The sequence below is a fragment of the Stenella coeruleoalba genome (genome assembly GCF_951394435.1).
Source record: "Stenella coeruleoalba genome assembly, chromosome: 13".
Lineage (NCBI taxonomy): Eukaryota > Metazoa > Chordata > Mammalia > Artiodactyla > Delphinidae > Stenella > Stenella coeruleoalba.
Genome location: NC_137159.1, coordinates 48,117,439 through 48,144,995, shown reverse-complemented (window position 1 = coordinate 48,144,995; position 27,557 = coordinate 48,117,439). Strand labels below are relative to the sequence as shown.

General features: G+C 36.1%; 1 protein-coding gene across 2 annotated transcripts in view; it reads right to left on the bottom strand.

Annotated features, from left to right (window-relative positions):
• Window positions 1–27,557, bottom strand: part of LOC307195881 (neurexin-1-like) — a 752,915-nt gene that overhangs the window by 249,043 nt on the left and 476,315 nt on the right. For both annotated transcript variants that reach the window (XM_079940449.1, XM_079940450.1), the window contains exons 6-7: window positions 9,476–9,580; window positions 7,949–8,052 (exon numbers count right to left, since the gene is read on the bottom strand). The gene's annotated coding sequence lies outside the window, so the exon portion shown is untranslated. The remainder of the gene's footprint in view (window positions 1–7,948; window positions 8,053–9,475; window positions 9,581–27,557) is intronic.

Below are 27,557 nucleotides of genomic sequence, written 5' to 3'. Positions count from 1 at the left end.
TTTTCCATCCCCTAACTTTGAGTCTGTATGTGTCCCTAAGTCTGAAGCGGGTCTCTCATAGACAGCATATATATGAGTTTTGTTTTGTATCCCTTCAGCAAGCCTGTGTCTTTTGTATGGGGCATTTAATCCAGTTACATTTAATGTAATTATTGATATGTATGTTCCTATTACCATTTTCTTAATTGTTTTGGGTTTCTTTTTCCTTCTCTTGTGTTTCCTGCCTAGAGAAGTTCCTTGAGCATTTGTTGTAATGCTGGTATAGTGGTGCTGAATTCTCTTATGTTTTGCTTGTCTGTAAAGGTTTTAATTTCTCCGTCAAATCTGAATGAGATCCTTGCTGGCTAGAGTAATCTTGGTTGTAGGTTTTTCCCTTTCATCACTTTAAATATGTCATGCCACTCCCTTCCAGCTTGCAGAGTTTCTGCTGAGAGATCAGCTGTTAACCTTATGGGGATTCCCTTGTATGTTATTTGTTGTTTTTCCCTTGCTGCTTTTAATATTTTTTCTTTGTATTTAATTTTTGAGAGTTTGATTAATATGTGTCTTGGCGTGTTTCTCCTTGGATTTATCCTGTATGGGACTCTCTGTGCTTCCTGGACTTGACTATTTCCTTTCCCATATTAGGGAAGTTTTTAACTATAATCTCTTCAAATATTTTCTCAGTCCCTTTCTTTTTCTCTTCTTCATCTGGGACCCCTGTAATTCGAATGTTGGTGCATTTAATGTTGTCCCAGGTGTCTCTAAGACTGTCTTCATTTCTTTTCATTCTTTTTTCTTTATTCTGCTCTGTGGTAGTTATTTCCAGTATTTTATCTTCCAGATCACTTACCTGTTCTTCTGCCTCAGTTATTCTGCTATTGATTCCTTCTAGAGAATTTTTAATTTTATTTATTGCGTTGTTCATCATTGTTTGTTTGGTCTTTAGGTCTTCTAGGTCCTCGTTAAATGTTTCCTGTATTTTCTCCATTCTATTTCCAAGATTTTGATCATCTTTACTATCATTACTCTGAATTCTTTTTCAGGTAGACTGCCAATTTCCTCTTCATTTGTTTGGCCTGGTGGGTTTTTCCCTTGCTCCTTCATCTGCTGCATGTTTCTCTGTCTTTCCATTTTGCTTAACTTGCTGTGTTTGGGGTTTCCTTTTCCCAGGCTGCAGTTTCAGAGTTCCTGTTTTTGTTTTTGTTTTTGTCTTCCCCCTGGGAGTAAGTTTGGTTCAGTGGGTTGTGTAGCCTTCTTGGTGGAGGGGATTGGTGCTTTTGTTCTGGTCGGTGGGTCTGGAACTTGTCTTTCTGGTGGGCAGGGCTGCATCTGGTGGTGTGTTTTGGGGTGTCTGTGAACTTACTATGATTTTAGGCAGCCTCTCTGCTTATGGGTGGGTTTGTGTTCCTGTCTTGCTAGTTGTTTGGCATGGGCCATCCAGCACTGGAGCTTGCTGGCCGTTGGGTGGAGCTGGGTCTTAGCATTGAGATGGAGATCTATGGGAGAGCTCTCACTGATTGATATTACATGGGGTTAGGAGTTCTCTTTTGGTCTAATGTCCTGAAGTCGGCTCTCCCACCTCAGAGGCTGAGCCCTGATACCAGGCTGGAGCACCAAGACACTGACAGACACACGGCTGCTAGTGTTAAGGGTCTCCTGCAGAGGTGGGGGGCAGCTGTGGCTCACTGCGGGGAGAACGACATTGGCAGCAGAAGTTCTGGGAAGTACTCCTTGGCATGAGCCCTCCTGGAGTCTGCCATTAGCCCCAGCAAGGAGCCTGTGCACTCTGGTGCTGGGTTGCCTCTTGTCTGTAGGTATTTTCTGATTTCCTCTTTGATTTCTTCAGTGATCTCTTGGTTATTTAGTAACATATTGTTTAGCTTCCATGTGTTCGTGTTTTCCACGTTTTTTTCCCATGTAATTTATTTCTAATCTCATAGCATTGTGGTCCGAACAGATGCTTGATGTGACTTCAATTTTTTTAAATTTACCGAGGCTTGATCTGTGACCCAAGATGTGATCTATCCTAGAGAATGTTAGTGTGCACTTGAGAAGAAAGTGTAATCTGCTGTTTTCAGATGGAATGCCCTATAAATATCAATTAAATCTATGTGGTCTATTGTGTCATTTAAAGCTTGTGTTTCCTTATTAATTTTTGGTGTGGATGATCTGTTCATTAGTGAAAGTGAGGTGTTAGGTTTTCCCAATATTATTGTGTTACTGTTGATTTCCTCTTTTATAGCTGTTAGCATTTGCCTTATGTATTGAGGTGCTCCTATGTTGAGTGCACATATATTTATAATTGTTATATCTTCTTAGATTGATCCCTTGATCATTATGTAGTGTCCTTCCTTGTCTCTTGTAACATTCTTTATTTTAAAGTCTATTTTATCTTATATGAGCATTGCTACTCCAGCTTTCTTTTGCATGGTTTCCATTTGCGTGGAGTCTTTTTCCATCCCCTCAATTTCATTCTGCATGTGTCCCTAGGTCTGAAGTGGGTCTCTGGTAGACCATATATATATATATATGGGTCTTGTTTCTGTCATTCAGCGAGCCTGTGTCTTTTGGTTGAAGCATTTAATCCATTCATATTTTATTTAAGGTGAGTATTGATATGTATGTTCCTATTACCATTTTCTTAATTGTTTGTGGTTTGTTTTTGTAGGTCCATTTCTTATCTTGTGTTTCTCACTTAGAGAAGTTCCTTTAGCATCTGTTGTAGAGCTGGCTTGGTAGTGCTGAATTCTTTTAGCTTTTGCTTGTCTGTAAAGCTTTTGATTTCTCTGTCGAATCTGAATGAGTTCCTTGCCAAATAGGGTAATCTTGGTTGTAGGTCTTCCCTTTCATCACTTTAAATATGTCATGCCACTCCCTTCTGGCTTGCAGAGTTTCTGCTGAGAAATCAGCTTTTAACCTTGTGGGAGTTCCGTTGTATGTTATTTGTCATTTTCCCCTTGCTGCTTTCAATAATTTTTCTTTGTCTTTAATTTTTGCCAGTTTGATTACTATGTGTCTCGTCGTGTTTCTCCCTGGGTTTATTCTGTATGGGACTGTCTGCGCTTGCTGGACTTGGGTGGCTATTTCCTTTCCCATGTTAGGGAAGTTTTCGACTATAATCTGTTCAAATATTTTCTCAGGTCCCTTCTCTCTCTTTTCTCCTTCTGGGACCCCTATAATGTGAATGTTGTTGCATTTAATGTTGTCCCAGATGTATCTTAGGCTGTCTTCATTTCTTTCCATTCTTTTTTTTTTTTTATTCTGTTCTGTGGCTGTGAATTCCACCATTCTGTCTTCCAGGTCACTTATCCATTCTTCTGCCTCAGTTTTTGTGCTATTGATTCCTTCTAGTATACTTTTCATTTCAGTTACTGTATTGTTCATTCTGTTTGTTTGTTCTTTAATTCTTCTAGGTCTTTGTTAAACATTTCTTGTATCTTCTCGATCTTTGCCTCCATTCTTTTTCTGAGGTCCTGGATCATCTTCACTATCATTATTCTGAATTCTTTTCTGGAAGGTTGCCTATCTCCACTTCATTTAGTTGTTTTTCTGGGGTTTTATCTTGTTCCTTCATCTGGTACATAGTCCTCTACCTCTTCATTTTGTCTATCTTTCTGTGAATTTGGTTTTTGTTCCACAGGCTGCAGGATTGTCAGATAAACCCCTTCTGATGCACATTCTATACAGCTCAGAAAGGTTCCAGCAGGATTCAGGACAGACTGCTTTTTATGGTAACCTATCTGAAAATGCTCTCTTGCATTGGTGTTCCCCTCCTCTCCTCAGATAATCACAATCCCTTGTCTCAAACTCCAATTCCTTGGACAGCACAAGCTGAGGCAAATAGAAAAAGTATTGTAAAAAAAAAAAAAAATGTAAAAAGGTATTGTAAAAAAAAATTATCATGTATTTTATTGTATTCTATTTTTATATTTTTGTTATAATTTTTATTTTCTTGACAAAAATTACCAAAGATCATTATAATATATATATATATATATCTTATACTTCTCAAGGGACTTAAAAACCATATCTATTATTTTGAAGCCACAATATAGCCAAGGAAATTAATATTTCCTTTATTTTATGGGGAAAGAAACTAATATGCAGAGGGTTAAGTGATTTGCTCAAATCTTCCTCTACCCAGGTCCATAAAATGGAGTAAAATTTCAATCTGCTTATCTAGAACTTGTTTTTATGCAGCTATAGCCAAACGATCAACCATTTTTCTCTTGCCTTAATGATGATGGTATTTTACTAAGTGCAGCTTTCTATGATGGAGTAGAATATCCAAGGCGTTTTGGGAAACTGGAGTGGCACTCTAATTATCCTGGCATGCAGCCATCATCAGTGATGCAATCTTCTATTAGTAAAGGTCATAGGAGAAAAAAGAGTTGCAAAAAACACTCAGTAGCAGGAATTTGAATCCCAAAGATAGCCTTCAATATCTTATTGAGCAGGAAACACTACTGGTTAGGTCATCAGTTATTTCAGTCTTATCGATATGAGGTATTTATATTGGAAAATTTCACTTTTATTTGAAATAATGAATTTCCTCCCAATGTCTCTGTTAATCAGACCTTGAGCAAATATTGTTTTTATATGAAGGAGAGGATATGCTGGGAACCTGAGAATATGGCCAAATAGAAAACCAAAAATAGTTGATTATTTGCCATCAGAAATATGTCACCAGGAGAATGTTGATCTACTTAAAAAAAAAAAAAAAAAGTAACTTAACATGACATCTTTAGTATATAAATTATCCTGGAATAGAACCTTACTCTCTGCCCTCTCCTCTTGTCCTCTCCTTACTATTCAGTTGAGCCTCATCTCTGTCCTCCCACTATACTGATCTGTTATTTCCATCTCAGAATTAGCCCATCTTTTGCTTAGAACACCACTATTACATTCTCATAGACTAACAGTTCACAAAGATTCCCTATGCTTTGGAATATAAATTATTACAAAGTAATATTGCTCTCCACGGCACCAAATATGTATGTGCATTCCTTAACATCACATGCTGTGTATTGGAGAAATGGAGATTAAGGTGACTTACACTACAGTAGATGACATTCTTGAATGCAGTGTTGGATACTCATATGAATGTTCTTTCCATTTCCACATATAAATCAAAGTGCCAAATAGTAAGTTCTACAGACCTTTTGACTATGTCGATAATGTTTCCTTTCTTTTAAATCCACAGATATTTTTCTTTATGTTCCATGACTTGATAAATTTGCTTTAGGCATCACTTAATTTCTAGAGACAGGAGTGGTTTGCAAGCAATAGATTTGCTAATTACAGTGGACTTGTCGAAACTGCTTTTAAAAAATCAATAATTTTTTATATATGTGGTTCTGTATCTCAAATATTGACCTGCTCCAACTTTACCCAAATATAATGTACACCTAATGAAGTATACTCTAATACCAGGGTGAGCAAACTACAACTCAAGCACCAAATATGGCCCACTGCCTGTTTTTTAAATAAAGATTTATTGGAACACAGCCACATCCATGTATTGCCTATGGATGTTATATTTGACTTAAATACAAAGCTGTGCATCATGGTAATATTTAAACTTATTTGTCTTTACCATTGCATAACGAATCCCTGAGGAAGAGAGGAAGGTATCTATAATCATTTCAAGTAGCATACTGGATCAGTATTATTCTTTTCTTCTAGTTACTGCTTATAATTTCTTTTGTTTTAAAGCACATGATTCATTAATGAGTTTGGGATTAAAACCTATATAAATGGGTAGGACATGTTAGCATAGTCAGTGGGTTGCCAATCTTGTTTTCAAGGATTTAAATGAAGGCAAATAAAAAATAGTCTGTCAAAGCAGGGATCAAAAAGTTAATGGAATGCATCTGTGTGAGCAGATGCAGTGCTCTTAGCATCAACACTGTATTAAGAATCTTGACGATGGACACTGGTGACCACTGGGTTGCTGGGCCAATTAGCTTTGGGGTAGTTCCAAGGAACAGATAAAAATATAAAGGCTGTGACCTTTATTTGTGAGGATTCAAGTGGAAATCATTTCCGTCTACCTCTCTGTGATCATGCCTTAGAAACAGATTTCACTTACATGAATGTCAAAATATTTGACCTGATTCTGAGTGAGTGTATTTCACAATGCAGGATAGTTTTGTTAGTGGCCACAACTGGCTTCAGAAGAGTTCAGAACAGAAGGAGCATTCTTAACTGCTGACCTAGCACTTGTGATTTGGGGCTGGAAAAAAACTTAGTGATTATTTATTTCAACATTCTCATTGTAAAGGTGGGATAATGGCGTCCCATAGAACTTAAGTGATGTGCTTAGCATGACTCAGAGTATTAATGTGAAAGCCAAAATTAGGACCTAGATTGTGTCACTTTCTAGTTCATATCCTGTTCTATCCTAATATACTGCACCCAAATTCGCTGATTATTGTTCTGACAATCAAATTTTACTTATTTTTAATATTGTTAATTAGAAATGACTTGTTTGATATTAAATTAATACTTTAAAATATTATGCAAAGGGTAAATTTTTGTTAGATTATTAAAAACATACCGAAATTTTGTAAGGTTTTGTTTCATATTTGTACAAAGTAAGCAATCACGATTATGTTTTCTGTTGAGGGACACTGAGAGGGACCTTTTGCATAAAACTTTCTTCTAGTGTTTTTACTAATTTTCACTGTTATCAACTTGTTTCATTTAGTTAAGCATTATCCTCTTCCCCTATATTCTTTTGAATTGCAAATATTCCTGAGAAAGGTAACATACTAAGTCATTGTTTCCTTATTTTGAATATAATTTCCCAGATGAACATTATGATGAAATGGAAAGCAAAAGGTTTGGAGGAAGAAACATTAAATGGAGAAGAAATATCAATGCATTTTTTACTGTTTGTTAAATTGTTTATTAAAAACTTAAATGGAGAAGTTAAAAAAAAAAACACGACAAAATTTGTGGGTTAAAAGGGACCTTAAAAATCTTTTACTAGCCTCATCTGGTGGTTGAAGTATGGTTGTGATAATTCAAATGTGGCAGTGACAGGGAGCTTTCTAATTTCTGACCAAGTTTATGCCATCTATGATAACGGGGACAATCATTTTAGATAGCCAGCCTTTATATTGAACTGCAATTTGTCTCTCAGTAGTTTCTTCCATTGATTCCTATTTCCTCATCCACTTGACATGCTTCCCAGGAATACAAGGAATGATCTGTCTTTTTCTATAAACTAAATATTTCCCTTTCCTTGTGGAAATATGACACATTCCTCCCATAGTTGTTTCTCTTCTACAGTTGGTCTCTGCTAAAAGGTGGGGCTCAGAAAAAAAAACTTCATTATTTTTGCTAAAACAAACTTTTTAGAGAATAGACTCAGGTGTTATGAAAGATGTCAAAGGGAAACAACTTATATTTTATTTTTATTTTTTAATCCATAAGACAGAGTTAAAGAAAGCAGTATGGGCTTCAAAGACTTGTGCTAAAAAGGGGATCTGTGCTATAATGAGGCTTATGGGTGCTTTTAAAAAATCAAATCAAACAAGTTATACAACTCTCAGGAGGTGCAGATAGATATAAATTTGCAAAGGTGCCAATTAGGGATCCAGAAAAGAAGATTTAAAATTCTTCCCAGTGGGTAATAAAAGGTGGAATAGAAATTAGAACCTAAATATATAAATTCTGAAAAAATCTGCATAGGTCTCTAAACCTCAGAAGAGTTCTGAGGACTTGCCCTTCAATCTCTTGACTAGGTTGATAATATTAGTGTGTCAATCTATGCACATAGCCCCTTCAGCCCTTTTAACACAATCTATTCACACCCAGGAAGGAAAAACGTTCCAGAGGATGTCACTGACTTTTACTTTTTATTAGATGTCTTTGACAAGTCCTCTTGTACTACACAGCACGGCAATTCCACTTCATGCTTGAGTACCAGAAGTTCTTAGCATCATGAAAATTAACCTACCTTAGAGGGAGCTCAAGTCTGCCCCCAAAGGCAGTCAGAAGCATGGCAGAATATGTAGGACAGTCTCAATGTGGGCATGCTCTCCCTGAGGTAAACACATGTGTCTGGAATTCAATAAGAAAATGAGATTAAGGTGTTGTCCCCTGCCAACATGCAAATTTATTTTGTAAGGGTACCCACTTGTTCTTGATGGAAATTTTTACCTTGTGGTGAATGCTTTGAGTAATATCTTTCCAGATACCACTGGCTAAGGGAAGAAAAGAAGCAGGAAATTGAGGCAACAAGAAGAAAGGGAAGACTGAGGCCAACAAAATTAACTTTGTTCACTTGAGAAGTTTGTGGGTAGTAAGAACGGTTGCCACTCACATCACTGAATACCAAGCCAAAGCCCCAATTTCAATTCATGCAAATCTCTTATTCAGTGTTTGCATTAGGTAGTTATTCCAAATGCTCTTTCTCAGCTCTCTCTTTTTCTCCTATTACTCTCCTTCCTGTCAATTTAGTCCATACACACATCTTAAAATTATCTCTGCTCCATCTTCTCTGGGCCTCTTTCCCATGCGTCTGGAAATGTTCACATCATCCCAGTTTATATGCCTCCTTTTCATTGATGCAACTGAATTCTCTCCTTTTCTAGACAACGAGATCTTGGAATTTCACTCTTATCCCTACCCTGTGGATATCATGTTTGACGCAACATTTTCAAATCTGGCCACCTACCATTTTGATACCCTGTGATTCTTTATCTGTTTTGTCTGTTGCCTATGTAGTTAGTTAGTTTCTCCAGTTCTCCAGACTGCCTTTCTTGGTAACTGTCTTAGATCACAGATGCCTGGAGAGAAAAGTTAAGCTCATAACCATTGGAATGTCATAGTTATATGTAAAAAAATGGAGAGAAGAAGCCTGCCTACTTTTAAGTCTTTTATTCATCAATTCCTCAATCATAATCCATTACAGTTCTGCTGGGGGCACTTGAAATTACCATTATAATTACTCTTATAGACTAAAAGTTTGTTTTCAAATGACCTGGTTAAATTGAACATAAATTCCCTGGAAAGAGTAACATTATCCATTAAGACATTAGTTCACTATTTTAGTTTATCAGATTATCTGATTGTCAGGTCACAGAGAGCTGATCCTTGGGAAACAGTACACAGGAAAGGGAGATTTGAATGACATGAAAGGGTGTCAGAAATGTTCAGAGAATTAGATATTGTTTGAGAACTCTTTAGTTCATAGCATTCCACAGTCCTATGCTCACTCAGCAACTCAGTTTTCAGTTAAGGGACAGGAAGGACTGGAAAAAGAAAAAAATAATGAAACATTTTCTGTCAGGCAAATTAAATCTATAAATGCATATTAAATTCCCTTTTATGAGGATGACTGTAATGAAGAATATCATTTAGTGTTTCTATAGTAGATATCTACTAGATTCTTTCCATAGTATCCCAAAATCTGTTTTCTCAGCTTCAAAGCATTTGATTCAAAAACGAGAGATGTGAACAATGGAGAAAGTGGAATACTCACCACATTAAATGGTCACTCCAGGATCCAGGGAACATTAGAAAATTAGTCCATCCAACCACTTTGAGCTTCCTCCTCCTCAGAAGACAATTTCCTTGCAGATCCACACTAGAAGAGCAGTGAAAAAAAGCAAACTTAGAAACAACAGGATGAAAAGATCTCATGCGTGTTCATGAACTTTAGTGATATTTCTATTTCCAAGAAGGAAGGAAGGGCAGAAAATTAGTTACTACTATGCAATTTCCTGGTACTCTTTTATTATGCTAATAAATATATCCCCTCTGATAAACTAGATAGTGTATTATAGCCTGTTATGAAAGCCCTTAAATATGGATTTCCTTTTCCTCAGGGAACCAGATCGCACATTTATTGTTCCTGTTATTGTTCCTTTGAGCAAAAATGTGAATTTATATTAGAAGAGAATTCCAAAGGAAAGCTTACTTTCCACTAGGACTTTCTAATTTAACACACACACACACACACCTATAGGGGCCTTACTTTGTGTCAGAATTTATGGTACAAGATGAGCTATGTATGTTACATCAACATACTCCCACAATAACTTACAAGTTCAAAAATATCATTCCATTATCTAGATTAGGAAACAAAGATATAAGCTATATTCTATGTTCAAGACACTCAACTTTTTTTCTCTTTTTGGTCATTTATTTTTTTTTTTTTTTACACCTTTATTGGAGTATAATTGCTTTTCAGTGTTGTGTTAGTTTCTGCTGTACAACAAAGTGAATCAGCTACATGTATACATATATCCCCATATCCCCTCCCTCTTGAGCCTCCCTCCCACCCTCGCTATCTCACTCCTCTAGGTGGTCACAAAGCATCGAGCTGATCTCCCTGTGCTATGCAGCAGCTTCCCACTAGCTATCCATTTTACATCTGGTAGTGTATATATGTCAATGCTACTCTCTCACTTTGTCCCAGCTTCACCTTCCCCTGCCCCCATGTCCTCAAGACCATTCTCTACATCTGTATCTTTATTCCTGTGCTGCCACTAGGTTCATCAGTACTATTTTTTTAGATTCCATATATATGAGTTAGTATACAGTATTTGTTTTTCTCTTTCCGACTTACTTCACTCTGTATGACAGACTCTAAGTCCATCCACCTCATTACAAATAACTCAGTTTTGTTCCTTTCTATGGCTGAGTAATATTCCATTGTATATATGTGCCACATCTTCTTTATCCACCCATCCATCGATGGACATTTAGGTTGCTTCCATGTCCTGGCTATTGTAGATAGTGCTGCAGTGAACATTGTGGTACATGTATCTTTTTTGAATTATGGTTTTCTCAGGGTATATGCCCATTAGTGGGATTGCTGGGTCATACGGTAGTTCTATTTTTAGTTTTTTAAGGAACCTCCATACTGTTCTCCATAGTGGCTGTATCAACACTCAACTTTTTAAAACCACAGTATACATTTAAAATATGTTTTAATTTGAAGAAAATAAAGAATAATAACCTTTCCACAGAATTTTAGCTTGCTTTAAAACTTCCCAATCTCTTTGATGTCCACTACCTCATTAAATCTTATGACAACTGTTTGAAGGAGGAAATCTAAGTAACGTTATACCTACTTTGCATATGAGCAAATTAAGAGGTTCAATGACTTACAAAGGTTATAGAGTCAAGTAGGAGATCTAGAACTAAAAACACTCCTGACAGCCCGTGCCAAAAAGGTACAGGAAAGTCACTTTATAGTAGATATTTATTACAATTTACACATGTATACATCATGTATTTATTTCCTTTTCGTTTTTACTTATGATAATCCACGTTTGCTATAGAAAATATAATGATACAGAGGAATGTAATTAAAAAAAAGATTCTACCACTCAAAGGCAATTATTATTATCCTTTTGGAGGTAATTATTCCAGACGTCTATAATATAATATAATATAATTTAATATAATATAATATGATATATAATGCAGTGTAATGTAATATAAATAGTAAAATATGTATAAATGTTGTTTGATATAAATGTTAAAATATAATACAGCTTATTTTTATATTATTAATACTATATAATATAAATAACACATATACTGTTATATAGACCTGCATTTGGACATTGATCTTATCCCTTAACAGCTAGATGGAAAAATGATTTTCTCCCCAAATTTCACTTTATTCATCGGTAAATGAAAATAATATTAATACCTACATTATTTGAGGTTTGACTTAATAGCTATAATATATGTAAAGCCCTTAACACAGTATCTAGCTCTGAGTAGGTATTTAATAAATGTTTGTGGTTGTTATTCTTTGTATCATTATTATTCACATGCATATACGTTAAATAAATATATCCAAGACATTTTTATAAACATAAACATATTTTATAAACATATTTTTTTCATGCTCAGAAACTTGCTGAATTGTTTATTTTCACTCAAGAATACACAATGGATATTTTTCTACATCAATGGGTTTTCATAACTATCTTTTTAATGGCTTTTTACTCTCTAATGTATGGATGTACCATATATTATTTAATACCTTCTGTATTGATAGACATTCAACTTGATTCTAATTATAAATTGTTATAAATAATTCTAAATAAACACCTTCATACATACCTGTCTCTACATGTTCAGCTGTTTTATGAAAATAAATTTTTATTAGTGGTGTTAATTTGTCAAAAAGAAGTAATGGCAAAGGAGGTGGTTTATCTAGAAAATGGTGTATTTCCAAATTAGTCAAATTGTAGAGGAAAAGAACAATTGATTCAATGGTATATTAGGCATATCAGTTGAGATAATTTACTTGCAAGAAATAGAAAATGTTAATGTTAACTCACCTAGGGTAAACAGTAAAGGGATTTATCATCTCATAATTGGCATTACCAAGACTTCAAGTCTCTTCCACTGTGATATTGTTATAACTCACTTCTTTCCCTCATGTCTTTAAGATGGCAACAGCCATTCTGATGATCACATCCAGACACTACTAGTCCAATACAAGAAGAGATCTCCTTTTGTATCTTCTTTTACCAAGAAACAGATGGATAGCTAACTACCTAGCTAGATATAGTGAGACAAAGGGCAAGCCATGTGAGATATATAGAGAGAATATGAGAATGAAAAAGGTGGTAGGAGCTTGAGAGAAGAGACAGCTAACCACTTCTCAGGCACTAAACCTTCCTATAATTACTACATACAATGAGGAAGTAGAAAGTCTATAGTAAAGGCCAAATATATGTGAATGAGCCCACTATAAGTAAACATGCCTGAAGGGAGAGCCTAGAAGTGTAATTAAGTATATTTTTCCCCTTGGAGTGGAGGTGTTGGAAAGGAGGTAGGCAAAAATAGATTCCTGTTGTGGTTACCTTATTATCTTCTGGATATTCCTCTATTTTAAAAATTTTAACTGTGGTAGAAGAACACAGAAGTGACCTGGAAGATAAAATAGTGGAAATAACTAACGCAGAGCAGAATAAAGAAAAAAGAATGAGAAGAATTGAGAACACTCTCAGAGACCTCTGGGACAACATTAAACAGCAGCATTTGAATTATAGGGGTCCCAGATGAAGAAGAGAAAAAGAAAGGGACTGAGAAAATGTTTGAGGAGATTATAGTTGAAAACTTCCCTAATATGGGAAAAAAAATAGTCAATCAAGTCCAGGAAGCACAGAGAGTCCCATACAGGATAAATCCAAGGAGAAACATGCCAAGGCACATATTAATCAAACAATCAAAAATTAAATACAAAGAAAAAATATTAAAAGCAGCAAGGGAAAAACAACAAACAATATACAAGGGAATCCCCATAAGGCTAACAGCTGATCTTTCAGCAGAAACTCTGCAAGCCAGAAGGGGGTGGCAGGACACATTTAAAGTGTTAAAAGGGAAAAACCTACAACCAAGATTACTCTAGCCAGCAAGGATCTCATTCAGATTTGACGGAGAAATTAAAATCTTTTCAGACAGGCACCGCCAAGCCAGCCTTACAACAAATGCTAAAGGAACTTCTCTAGGCAGGAAACACAAGAGAAGGAAAAGACCTACAATAACAAACCCAAAACAATTAAGAAAATGGTAATAGGAGCATACATATAGATAATTACCTTAAATGTAACTGGATTAAATGCTCCAACTAAAAGACATAGACTAGCTGAATGGATACAAAAACAAGACCCGTATATATGCCGTCTACAAGAGACCCACTTCAGACCTAGGGACACATACAGACTGAAAGTGAGGGGATGGAAAAAAATATTCCATGCAAATGGAAATCAAAAGAAAGCTGGAGTAGCAATTCTCAGATCAGACAAAATAGACCTTAAAATAAAGACTACTATAAGAGACAAAGAAGGATACTACATAATGATCAAGGGATTGATCCAAGAAGAAGACATAACAATTGTAAATATTTATACACCCAACACAGTAGCACCTCAATACATAAGGCAAATGCTAAGAGGCATAAAAGAGTAAATCAAAAGTAACATAATAAGAGTAGGGGACTTTAACACCCCACTTTCACCAATGGACAGATCACCCAATATGAAAATAAATAAGGAAACACAGGCTTTAAATGATACATTAAACAACATGGACTTAATTGATACTTATAGAACATTCCATCCAAAACGAACAGAATACCCTTTCTTCTCAAGTGTTCACGGAACATTCTCCAGGATAGATCTTTGGTCACAAATCAAGCCTTGGTAAATTTAAGAAAACTGAAATCGTATCAAGTATCTTTTCCAACCACAATGCTATGAGACTAGATATCAATTACAGGAAACAAACTGTAAAAAATACAAACACATGGAGGCTAAATAATATGCTGCTAAATAACCCAGAGATCACTGAAGAAATCAAAGAGGAAATAAAAAAATACCTAGAAACAAATGACAATGAAAACACGATGGCCCAAAATCTATGGATGCAGCAAAAGCAGTTCTAAGAGGGAAGTTTATAGCAATACAATCGTACTTCAAGAAAAAAGAAACATCTCAAATAAACAAACTAACGTTACACCTAAAGCAATTAGAGGAAGAAGAACAAAAAACCCCCAAAGTTAACAGAAGGAAAGGAATCATATTGATCAGATCAGAAATAAATGAAAAAGAAATGAAGGAAATGATAGCAAAGATTAATAAAACTAAAACCTGGTTCTTTGGGAAGATAAACAAAATTGGTAAACCACTAGCCAGACTCATCAAGAAAAAAAGGGAGAGGACTCAAATCAACAGATTAGAAATGAAAAAGGAGAAGTAACAACTGACACTGCAGAAATAGAAAGGATCATGAGAGATTACTACAAGCAACAATATGCAATAAAACGGACAACCTGGAAGAAATGGACAAGTTCTTAGATAAGCACAACCTGCCAAGACTGAATCAGGATGAAATAGAAAATGTAAACAGACCAATCACAAGCATTGAAATAGAAACGATGATTAAAAATCTTCCAACAAACAAAAGCTGAGGACCAGATGGCTTCAAAGGCAAATTCTATCAAACATTTAGAGAAGAGCCAATACCTATCCTTCTCAAACTCTTCCAAAATATAGCAGAGGGAGGAACACTCCAAACTTATCCTACGAGGCCACTATCACCCTGATACCAAAACAAGACAAAGATGTTACAAAAAAATAAAACTACAGGCCAACATCACTGATGAACATAGATGCAAAAATCCTCAACAAAATACTAGCCAACAGAATCCAGCAGCACATTAAAAGGATCATACACCATGATCAAGTTGGGTTTATCCCAGGAATGAAAGGATTCTTCAATATATGCAAATCAATCAATGTGATACACCATATTAACAGACTGAAGGAGAAACACCAAATGATCATATCAGTAGATGCAGAAAAAGATTTTGACAAAATTCAACACCATTTATGATAAAAACCCTCCAGAAAGTAGGCATAGAGGGAACTTACCTCAACACAATAAAGGCCATATATGACAAACCCACAGCCAACATCATTCTCAATGGTGAAAAACTAAAACCATTTCCACTAAGATCAGGAGCAAGACAAGGTTGCTCACTCTCACCACTATTATTCAACATAGTTTTGGAAGTTTCAGCCAGAGCAATCAGAGCTGCAAAAGAAATAAAAGGAATCCAAATCGGAAAAGAAGTAAAGCTGTCACTGTTTCCAGATGACATGATACTATACATAGAGAATCCTAAAGATGCTACCAGAAAACTACTAGAGCTAATCAGTTAATTTGATAAAGTAGCAGGATACAAAATTAAGGCACAGAAATCTCTTGCATTCCTATACACTAATGATGATAAATCTTAAAGAGAATTTAAGGAAACATTCCCATTTACCATTGCAAGAGAAAGAATAAAATACCTAGGAATATACCTACGTAAGGAGACAAAAGACCTGTATGCAGAAAACTGCAAGACACTGATGAAAGAAATTAAAGATAACACCAACAGATGGAGAGATATACCATGTTCTTGGATTGGAAGAATCAACATTGTGAAAATGACTATACTACCCAAGGCAATCTACAGATTCAATGCAATCTCTATGAAACTACCAATGGCATTTTTTACAGAACTAGAATAAAAAAAAAATCACAATTTGTATGGAAGCACAAAAGACCCCGAATAGCCAGTAATCTTGAGAAAGAAAAATGGAGCTGGAGGAATCAGGCTCCCTAGCTTCAGACTATACTACAAAGCTACCTTAATGAAGACTGTATGGTACTGGCACAAAAACAGAAATATAGATCAATGGAACAGGATAGAAAGCCCAGAGATAAACCTACGCACCTATGGTCAACTAATCTATGACAAAGATGGCAAAAATATATAATGGAGAAAAGACCTCTTCAATAAGTGGTGCTGGGAAAACTGGACAGCTACATGTAAAAGAATGAAATTAGAACCCTCCTAAAACCATACACAAAAGTAAACTCAAAATGGATTAAAGACCCAAATGTAAGGCTACACACTATAAAACTCTTAGATGAAAACATAGGCAGAACACTCTATGACATAAATCACAGCAAGATCCTTTTTGACCCACCTCCTAGAGAAAGGGCAATAAAACCAAAAATAAACAAATGGGACCTAATGAAACTTAAAAGCTTTTGCACAGCAAAGGAAACCATAAACAAGATGAAAAGACAACCTTCAGAATGGGAGAAAATATTTGCAAATGAAGCAACCACAAAGGATTAATCTCCAAAATATACAAGCAGCTCATGCAGCTCAATATCAGAAACACAAATAACCCCATACAAAAATGGGCAGAAGACCTAAGTAGACATTTCTCCCAAAAAGATATACAGGTTGCCAACAAACACATGAAAGGATGCTCAACATCACTAATCATTTGAGAAAAGCAAATCAAAACTACAATGAGGTATCACCTCACACCAGTCAGAATGGTCATCATCAAAAAATCTACAAACAATAAATGCTGGAGAGGGTGTGTAGAAAAGGGAACCGTCTTGCACTATTGGTGGGAATGTAAATTGATACAGCCACTATGGAGAACAGTATGGAGGTTCCTTAAAAAACTAAAAATAGAAGTACCATTTGACCCAGCAATCCCACTACTGGGCATATACCCTGAGATAACCATAATTCAAAAAGAGTCATGTACCACAATGTTCATTGCAGCACTATTTACAATAGCCAGGACATGGAAGCAACCTGTGAGCATTGACAGATGAATGGCTAAAGAAGATGTAGCATGTATATACAATGGAATATTACTCAGCCATACAAAGAAACAAAATTGAGTTATTTGTAGTGAGGTGCAAGGACTGTCATATATAGAGTGAAGTAAGTCAGAAAGAGGAAAACAAATACCGTATGCTAACACATACATATGGAATCAAAAAAAAAAAAAAGGTTCTTAAGAACCTTGGGGCAGGACAGGAATAAAGATGTGGATGTAGAGAATGGACTTGAGGACACGGAGACGGGGAAGGGTAAGCTGAGATGAATTGAGACAGTGGCAGTGACATGTATACACTACCAAATGTAGAATAACTAGCGGGAAGCAGCCACATAGCACAGGAATATCAGCTCCGTGCTTTGTGACCACCTAGAGGGGTGGGATATGGAGAGTGGGAGGGAGACACAAGAGGGAGGGGATATGGGGATATATGTATACATATAGCTGATTCACTTTGTTATACAGCAGAAACTAACACAACAATGTAAAGCAATTATACCTCAGTAAAGATGTTTGAAAAAAAAACACCAAAAGAAAATTAAAATTCTTATCTCCAAGTTCTAAGGTACCAAGTCTATAAATATTCAGGGCTGTGATGCCTTCCTTTGGGAAGGAATGAGAGCATATCGGGGGACTCTTTCTATAGTTAAAGATTGTTCTCTTCACAAAGTATTCGTTTCTCTTGTGTCCTCTTGGGCCTTGATATATTGACAGTTCAGCTCTTAACAAGAGTCTCTGAAAAGGGCTTAATCATGTTATTTAACTGCAATGGGGACTTTTAAGAACTGCAATTCTAGTCCGTATCTCAAGTTAAACCTATCCATGTTATTCAACATAGCTCACCAGATGTAATCAAATAACAAAAATAGTCTGCCATCAATCCAACATTTAATCCAGGTCTATACTTGATTTATTAGGACCCTGCCTTCTTCCTCCCCTCCTATTAGTTTATCTCCTCTTCTTTGCACCTTTCTTTAGGGTCTTAAAACTATTCATTCATAGACATACTCTTTTAATGTCATAAACATTCTGGATTCCCCAACTAAGAGCTCATCACTGTCAAACTTTCCTAGGATTGAGTGAAGGATCTATTCTAACTTTCCCTTGGATATTTATACATTTTCACTATTTTTTATATTCTAGTCACCAAGAGGGAATTCCCAAATTGTTCCTATTATTGACAAACTATCTGTAGATTTCACAATTTCAGATTTCAGGTTTTCTCCATTGCTTCCTGAATAGAGACTCTTCCAGAGGGAGTCACTGAAGTAGATGTCCTTATCCTCATTCTTCCAATCTCCTTCTTTGTAGGTCTCTGACTAACCTGCCAAATCACTTGCCACTGCCCATATGTCCACTTTTATTTCCATTCAAATTAGAGGACCAAGTCTACCACCTCAAGTTCTGCCACTGGGAGGCTTGCCTCTCACCACTCCTTTCCAAGACAACCACTGATTGGGACCAGAGTGTAGCAGCAGTACATGTTAGATTTACGTACACCTATCATTCTGAGTCATCCATGAATCAAGCCTCATGCATTCCTTTCTGTGCTCGCTTGTGACTGCAAGGTGTGCACTCATGGGGAGGCACTAGAGTGACAGTGGGTAACATGAGGATTTTGGCTATTTTCTCATACAGCCTACTTCTGATGCTGCTCATGCCTCATCCTTGATGTCCCACATCCATCTTACAATGGATTGGTTCTGGGCCTGACCATATTTATGACTTGGATCAAAATGATTAACTCTGACTGGATGGTCATTTGATGTTCCATGACCAGGTGTTCTGTTTCTACCTGGGCCCAGGTGTATAAAACACCTTTGCTAAAGAACCCTGGAGTTCTAAATTGTGATTCTATTTTTGGGCCTTGCTATAACTCCCCATAGCTCAGATACCTCTAAAACAACACTGTAGAACTGCCACAATGTCCACCCACGTTACAGGGTGGCTTTTATCAAACCATGAACCTACTGCCAGGCCCTCTCCTTCTCTGGGTCTCCAAACTGGCAGCCTTCCTATGCTTTCAATAAATGTGTTGGAGAAATATTCTCAAGTGTGGAATATGCTGCCTCCATTTACTCTGAAAAGTCCTAATAGGTGATGTGCTTTCTTCTTATTGATGGGAATTGTGAGCTGCTATAATTTGTCATTTACTATGAGAGTAGACATCCTAGGAGATCCTAGACAACTGAACTAAAAATTTCACTGATATGACAGACCACTCTATGGAGCTCAGGTTTCTTATCAAAGCCTCCAATATACTTACCACTTTTTGATCATTTGGCTTGGTTAACATAGTGTCTTCAATATAGTGGACCAATATGCCACTCTGCAAAATATCTAGGTTATTCCAGTTCTTTTGAACTACATTTTGAGAGAGTATAGGAGTCTAAGAAAAAGACCAGAAATATATTTCTTGCCTTTTCCATATAAACGTGAACTACCTATGGTCCTCATTTTGATAGGTATGAAAAAAGAGTACATATGCCAGATCAATAGCAATATACCATGCACCTAAGATTGCATTTATATGTTCTAGCAAAGATATCTGGTATCACAACTGCAATTGGGCCTATTATTTGGTTGGGGATGAGCAGTCTAATGTCATTCTCTATGATCCAACTTATTCTTGTAGAGACATGATTGGTGAATTAAACAGATATATAATGGTAAATACTACTTCTGCATTCTTCTCTTGGGATGTGACATTGTATTTGACTAAAAATCTTGTTCAGGAGTAAAGGGAAGTTTCAAGGGCCTTCACTTGGTCTTGCCTACCTTGTCCTTCAGGAGCCAGGGAACCAATGTGAAGGTTCAGCCAACCACCAAAGATGTCCATTCCAATATACATTCAGGTATCTTGAAAATGACCACTAGACCTAGTAGACCCAGTGTGAATTGGACCTCATTCTAGACTCCATTTATTACTTGGTCTCCATAAACTTCCATTCTAACAAGGTTTCTGTGATGATGTCTTATATTTCCACATATCAGACCCTGTGTCCAATGGTCCTCAAAATGTCTGAGTCCCCCTGTTTTCTAGTGTATGTGTATCTGAGTAAAAGTCTATATGACACTATGGCATAATTGTTATATATACACCTACTATGTTTATGCAGGTCCCTTTCCCAATTGGCCAATGGATTCTGAGAGCTGGCCCATGTCTGGAAACTGGGCAGGAGATCAAAACTTTATTGGAGCAGATGCCTTCACTTCCTGATTATCAGTCATTGATTTATTCAGGGTGTATAGATGGGTCAATAACTTTGTTGACCATCTATCTTGTTCCTAGGAGTGGAATTTTCTACTAAATATTTCTATAGCTCTCTGCAATTAAGGCCCTTCTGACCTCTACTCTGACCTGCTGCTCAAAACAATATTTGTATCTATCTTGCTTCCAATTATTAAGCACCACCAAGTGGCTTCTATAATTTTGAAATCCTAACATTCTTATTATTGGGAAGCTAGGTCTATAGCCATGTCACCTGCTTTAATGTTTGCTTGCAGAGACAGTCACGACTGAGCTCTTAAAAAATGCCAGTGCATTTTTTAAATCAGAGTATTCCTTATTGCTTTGGTAAATGCAGCACTATCATGATCCTATCTCAAAACAGTTGCCTAGTGAGATTTTTGGCCATTATGTAGTATATTCATACTATCATGTGCAATTCTTTGAGAATTTTGATTCCCTCTCCGTTGTTTCTAACAGTTTTTCCCACATTTCTGTTTCATTTAATGTGAGTCATTGACTTTTCCGAATGTGGAAGAAGCAACATAGCAGTGTGTTTATTAGTATTATCTTTCAGGGTCCTTTCCAGGATGTTAAATGCTATATCTCAGGAGACTGCTCCTCTATTGATATAATCTTCCATATTTAAATTTCTGTTCCTTTACCTTTATTCAGCATACTGAGGATCCAGTCCCATATGTACGTTACTGTTTCCTGCTAGTACATGATAGCTTGGTCCTGGAATCCTTCAGCACATAACAACCTTTCCCTTCAAAGGCTCAGTATTTCCCTGATGATCTGTGATTTGATCTTAGTTATTAGTCATTAAAAACTTAGTTATTAGTCTGGAGCCAGAAGGAGGGGTGACAGTTGATCTTAAGTGGTAGGAAGAATATATATATATTCTTGTCAGACAAATAACAGCCTCTGTATTATTTTTAAGCAAGTGGAGGAAACTCTAGCCTTTCACAAGGAGGATGAACTACTTCTATAAGCCCCAGAGGTTCAGAAGAATCTGAGGATTAATGAGTTTCAGGTGTATGATCTCAGCTATCTCCATGCAAAGCCATAGGTCCTTCGAAATCCAGGACCCAATCTTAGCATAACAGACATGTCAGGGTTGAGAATTCAATCTTTTCTGGAGTTCTGCTACACTTACAATTAAGTTCTGGAACTAATCCTCAGCCTGTTTTTTTTTTTTTTTTTTTTTTTTTTTTTTTTTGTTGTTGTTTTTTCTGTCCCCTGCTATAGAAAAGAGAATCTTTTAAAAAGCTGCAATGAGTCCTTCTGGCTTTCCCACCTAGCCTTGTATTGGTGATCAATTACCCCAGGCCTTTCAGTGCTTTTGTTTTGGTTTTGTTTTTAAGGCAACAAGGATTCCATAGTATGCCTACTTATTAATTTCCTCAAACTTTTTATTGGTGCATTTTGACCCTCTAGTATCCCATCCTAGTTTACTACTAGTGATCTTGCTAATATTGCATCACAAATGTATGCTAAGGGGAATCAGTGCTCCATCTAATCAGTGATGGCATCCTCACTGCCAGCCAGTTAGTGACCCAGAATCTATATCCCATTTCAGAGGCTGCTTCCTAAGACCATTTCCGGTACTAAATATCAAGAATTTGGTTCTCTGGAAAACAGACTTTGATATTTGTGTGCAGGGTGTTTACTGGGGCATGATCTCAGTAATAACGTCTGTCAGGGATGCAGAATGCAGAACTGAGTAGGAGTAGCTGAACTGAGACGTAGATGTAAAAGTGGCCTCAACTGACCCCTTGGATACTACTGGGGTTGGGAAGGCTTTTAAGAGTTTTTCTGAATAAAGTCAGGGAACCAGGCCACAGTCCCTGTACCTCAACCAGTTAGTCCATGCATAAATTTTGAGAGAAGTGTAACCTTGATTGAGGCAGCCTTCTTCCAATGTGGGCTATTCCTGGAGAGGGACTCAGCCGTGAACTACTAGCAGCTAACATTCTGGGCAAGTTGGAGAAATGAGTGCCTTGGTCCTAAAGATTAATGTATGTGTCCTACAATAATGTCAACAACATTTTTTGATGATAGTAGCAAGAAAATAAAGGAAATGATAAGGAGAAAGTTCACTGATTTCTGAATAAAGATGTTTAAGAATCATTAGTTCTGTCCTTCAGAAAGGAACAAGAGTGTGCTAAACTTTCCTCCTCATTCTGTTAATTGGATGCACAGTACAAAGTGTGACTGTGGAAGAGAGGAAAGTGAGATCTTAGACAGTAGTTTGAGGTAAACAGTGTCACCAAGATATTTTAGGCTTCAGCTCAAGAAAGAAGGTAAGGGAAAAATGACTTGACTATATGGTGGAGTTTCTTCTTGATAGAACAAGTGTTAAGTTTGTCAGAGATATGTGTTATGAGAGAAAGCAGCATGGGTGAATTTACTTACAGTTAGAGCTGATCAATATTATGGATAATACAGTATAGTTTATCGAATACATTTTATAAAACAGGAAGTATACCCTTGGAATTTGGAAAATAAAACTCTGGTCAAGATACGTTATTTAACCATGGTCACATAGCAAGTTAAGAACTAATATGAGGATTAGTAACTTCATTCTGTTGGATTAAAAATATACATATATATGTGTATGTGTAAATGTGTAAATATATATATTTGTATTACACTCCTTAGCACAGAATGAAATATCTTGAAGTTTGGGCCTAAGGTAGTAATTATGAAAAACAAGGATAAAGGAGGCAGGAGGTTGAATCTCAGACCAGAGGCACATGTCAAAATGAGTCATGGGAATGGACAGGGTTGAGCAGATTGAGTTTGTTTAATTTAATGGCCCCAGTGTTCCAAATGTGGCTGCAAATGGTGAGAGGCTATAGGGGTATGGAATTGTTGACTTGCAGCTCTATAGAGAAACCGCTGAAAGATTTCTGAAATTAGAGATTTTTTTTTCAAGCTTAGTCTTTCTTCACAAAATTTTTGACCAATATTTCTGTTTATGAGCTGACATAAATTTAAACAGGAAACTTTACAATTTTCTTTGTGATTGCACATCAGCAATTTCAAGACTGTTTTTCTTAGGAATTCAGTTGGTAATTACGAAAACTCCAAAGCTAATTATGTTGTTACACTAGTGGGACTGTAGCTATGGATGAGAAGTCTTTTCCATTAACAGGCTCAATTTGTAGGCACTAGTAATCCTACTTTCACCCTAAACCCTTCCTATCCTTCTTCCTACCCCTTGAGGGTGGAGGGAAGCAATAATTCAATAATGTTTCCCTTTGGAGAGGGAGATTTTGCTTAAAAAATTGTTTAGTCAGTACAGAAAATAATTTATTTTTTTTAAGGAGCAAGCAATCAAGCCATATCCATGTAATCTGAGAGATTCTGAAAACACAAAGATGCTCTATTTTAAAATGGCAACCTTGCTTCTAAGAGGACTGAGACTTCTTTAACAAGGCAGAACTACATAGATTATAAATAAGTTATATTAAATAAATAATCATAGACTGCATTGTTGTGAAGAGCTAATATCTAGCCCCCACATGAGTAGGATGCTGTTTCTATAAGCTGTTTAGTGTGTAGTGAGGTGTGAGGCTTCAAATATACAAGAATATAAATATACTTGGACAGGCAGTGTATCTAAAGCATCCCACACTGAAGCAAAGGCAGGTGTGTATTCTAACAATACCACATTTAGGTAAACAAAACAGAAAATTTGTTTAAATAGAATGTCACAAATTGAAATAAATAAGCATTTATTTGAATGAGTTATTAAGCTACTTTTTTAAAGTTGCTCTCTTCTGAGACATGAAGGGGAAATTAAACACATCCAAGGCAACAAAGCATGTAACCAAGAATTTAAATGGCCAAATGTCAAGAAATGCCAAAATAAAGCTTGCATGTTTAGAGAAATAGGACACAATCATACCTCTTGGAAAATGGAAACAAGTTCTAATCTTGCCTACAGGGCACACTTGCTTTGTCACCTTGAGCAAGGTTACTGATATTGCACTATATCTTAGTTTTCCCTTTTAAAATAGGGCAAAATATGCTATCATGCTGGTGATGGAGAAAAGATACACCTTTTATCATAGTTAGAATATTTGAAGTCCAATTCTAAAGAAGAAAATATTTAATTTACAAAATTTCTAAATCTCCCTTAATAGCATAGTCCTTAAAAGTGAAATTTTACAGCAAAATGGTCCTTAGGTGTAATTAATTGAAACATGTTGCTAACCAGAAACCCTGAATTCTTTGTTTGCATGGACTTTGGACAGATGTTGGTTTCATTCTTGCATACACTATGTACCAAGCTGCTTGACTTTGCATAAAATATTTTAGTTCTTAATACTTCAACTCTTAACCACTCAATTTCAGTAGCTTTACCTATAAATTAAAGATAATCACACCAATCTCATAGAGTTGTGAAGAATGAAACAGCATAAGCAAAGTACCTACCACAAACAGAGTGTACGTAATACACCTTCCTTAATTTCCACATACAATTGGACAGGAAAACTAAATATTATAATGGTTCAAACATTTTCTTAAAATTGAAGGTAAACTGTAATCTTCATTACCCTAGATTTTAAAATCTTTCTTCCCTAACCACCATCCCTAAACAACAAACAGCAACAAGAAGTAATCTGCATTAATACTGGCTATTTCTGAATGGGATCTTACTTTTCTGTTGTGAAATAGAAGACAATTATCTCAGGTAGTCTTTGTTGATACTATCATGCAAATTAGTCATTTTAATGAGAAAGTAACTTATCAATTCACATAGTAAGCCCTTAATAAAAGCATGTTGATCACCTGATTAAGTCCACCAAGCAAAATATCTGCTTGGCTGGATTCCAAGCATATTTATATGTTGTAAAAAAATCAGAATTTGAGATATATTTATTAGCATGGTGACACTTGAATTTACATCAATTATATATCTTATTGAGAAGGTACTGATAGAGTTGTTTTATGACCCAGTAAAATTTTGGAAAGAGATTAAACTATTATATGAAAAAGAAAATAATGATCAAAGGTCAGTTGTAGGTGCTGAATCAATGCGATAGACTAGTTCTTAAGCAGTTATCCTAATTCATTCACATTTATTGTACTGAAAATATATTGAATGAATACTCTTAGAACATCCATGTAGTACTTCAATGGACAACATCCTTAATGTGACCCTGAAGCTACAAATGGTGAGAAACCTTCAAATAACCCATGGCTTTATTACTTAAACTTTATGAACCTCAATGAATTATAAAAATATAGTTAATGGATTTCTTTTCATTAGAACTACGTATATGACACCATTTTCTAAATTATAGTTCTCTATTACTCTGAAGATTTAGCTCTGAGTGTTATTTTACAATGATGAGCTGCTTTCCATGAACTCATGCAAATTAGGAAAAATGGCTAAGACAAATTTATTGTCTAGGAGTTTGTATTCACTGACTTTTTTTTCTTTTGACACCAGGTTTAATTTCAACATAGAGTTATAGAAAATAGTCATATAAATAGAACAACAAAGAGAATTACAATTTGTGGAATATCAACAATGACTAAAAAGTCTTTTTTAGGCTTTAAGGTAAGATGTATTCTCCTTCCTACTGATTTTTTAATATGTGTGTAAAACAGGAAATAAAGAAACAAAATTGCTGAATTGTGGAGAGATCTGATAATTTTGGAATTTAGGATAGCCAATGAATGACTGGTTACATATATGAGGGATTTTCATTATATAAGCAGTGAATTTGGGCTCTGTCCCTGCTGAATTGATAATTTCTATTGATCTGTATTCAAGTATACTGACCCTATATTCTGCCATCTTAAATCTGCTGTTGAGCCATGCACGTAATGAAATATTCATTTCAGTTATTTTAGTTTTGAGCTCTAGAACGTCAATTTGTTTCTTGGTTTCCATTTCTCTGTTGAGATTGCATGCCTGTTTACTCATTATTTGCATATTTTTCTTTAATTGTTTGAACATATTTATAACATCTGCTTGGAACATTGGGCAGATTTTTGTTTTTGTTTTGTTTTTGGCTGTGTTTGGTCTTCATTGTTGCGTGCGGGCTTTCTCTAGTTGTGGTGAGCGGGGGCAGGGCTACTATTCTTACAGTGTGCGGGCTTCTCATTGTGGTGGCTTCTCTTGTTGCGGAACATGGGCCCTAGGTGTGCAGGCTTCAGTAGTTGCAGCACACAGGCTTCAGTAGTTGCAGTGCATGGGCTCAGTAGCTGTGGTTCGTGGGCTCTAGAGTGCAGGCTCAGTAGTTGTGGTGCATGGGCTTAGTTACTCCATGTCATGTGGGATGTTCCTGGACCAGGGATCGAACCTCTGTTCCCTGCATTGGCAGGCGGATTTTTAACCACTGCATCACCAGGGAAGTCTAAGCTTTGGCTACTATACTCAACATTGTGCCCACTTGAAATGTTTCTATTGACTACATTTTTTTCCTGAGTATGCATCATAGTTCTAGATTTCTTTGCCTGTCTAGTAAGTTTTGGTTAAAACCTAGACATTGTGGATATTATCCTGCAGTGTCTCTGTATTCTCTTTTGTTCTTCCAAGGGTTATTGGCTTTATTTTTTATAGTAGGTAATAAAATTAGCTGGATTTAATGTTTAAAAACTGTGTCCTCCTTTGTTATACAGCAGAAACTAACTCAACATTGTAAATCAATTATACTCCAATAAAGATGTTAAAAGAAAGAAAACCAAACTGTCTCCCCCATGATGTGAAGATGGTGATGTCTCTGGTCAAATCTGTGTGTGTGTGTGTATGTGTGTGTGTGTGAGTGTCTGTCTCTTTAGGGATCTCCTTGATACCTGTATAATTTCACAGTCAGCCAATAATTAGAAAGAAGTTATTCTCAGACATCTCAAACCAGTAAGACTTCCATTCTCTCCTGATTAGGCCATGTTTCACTTAAGAAATTAATTAAAGAGCATAATAAATCCTAAACTCTCCCGAAGCTGGGAGAGGTCTCCTACATTTGCACATAATTTTGAAGTTAGACAGTAGTGAACAGGAGTGTTTATTGTTCCAACATTTCTATGACTCTCTTGCTTCCTCAATCTTAGTACATTTTTAGCTTTTTTGCCACCTACTTTTTTTTTAACTTTTTATTATATATTGGAGTAATGTTGATTAACAATGTTGTGTTAGTTTC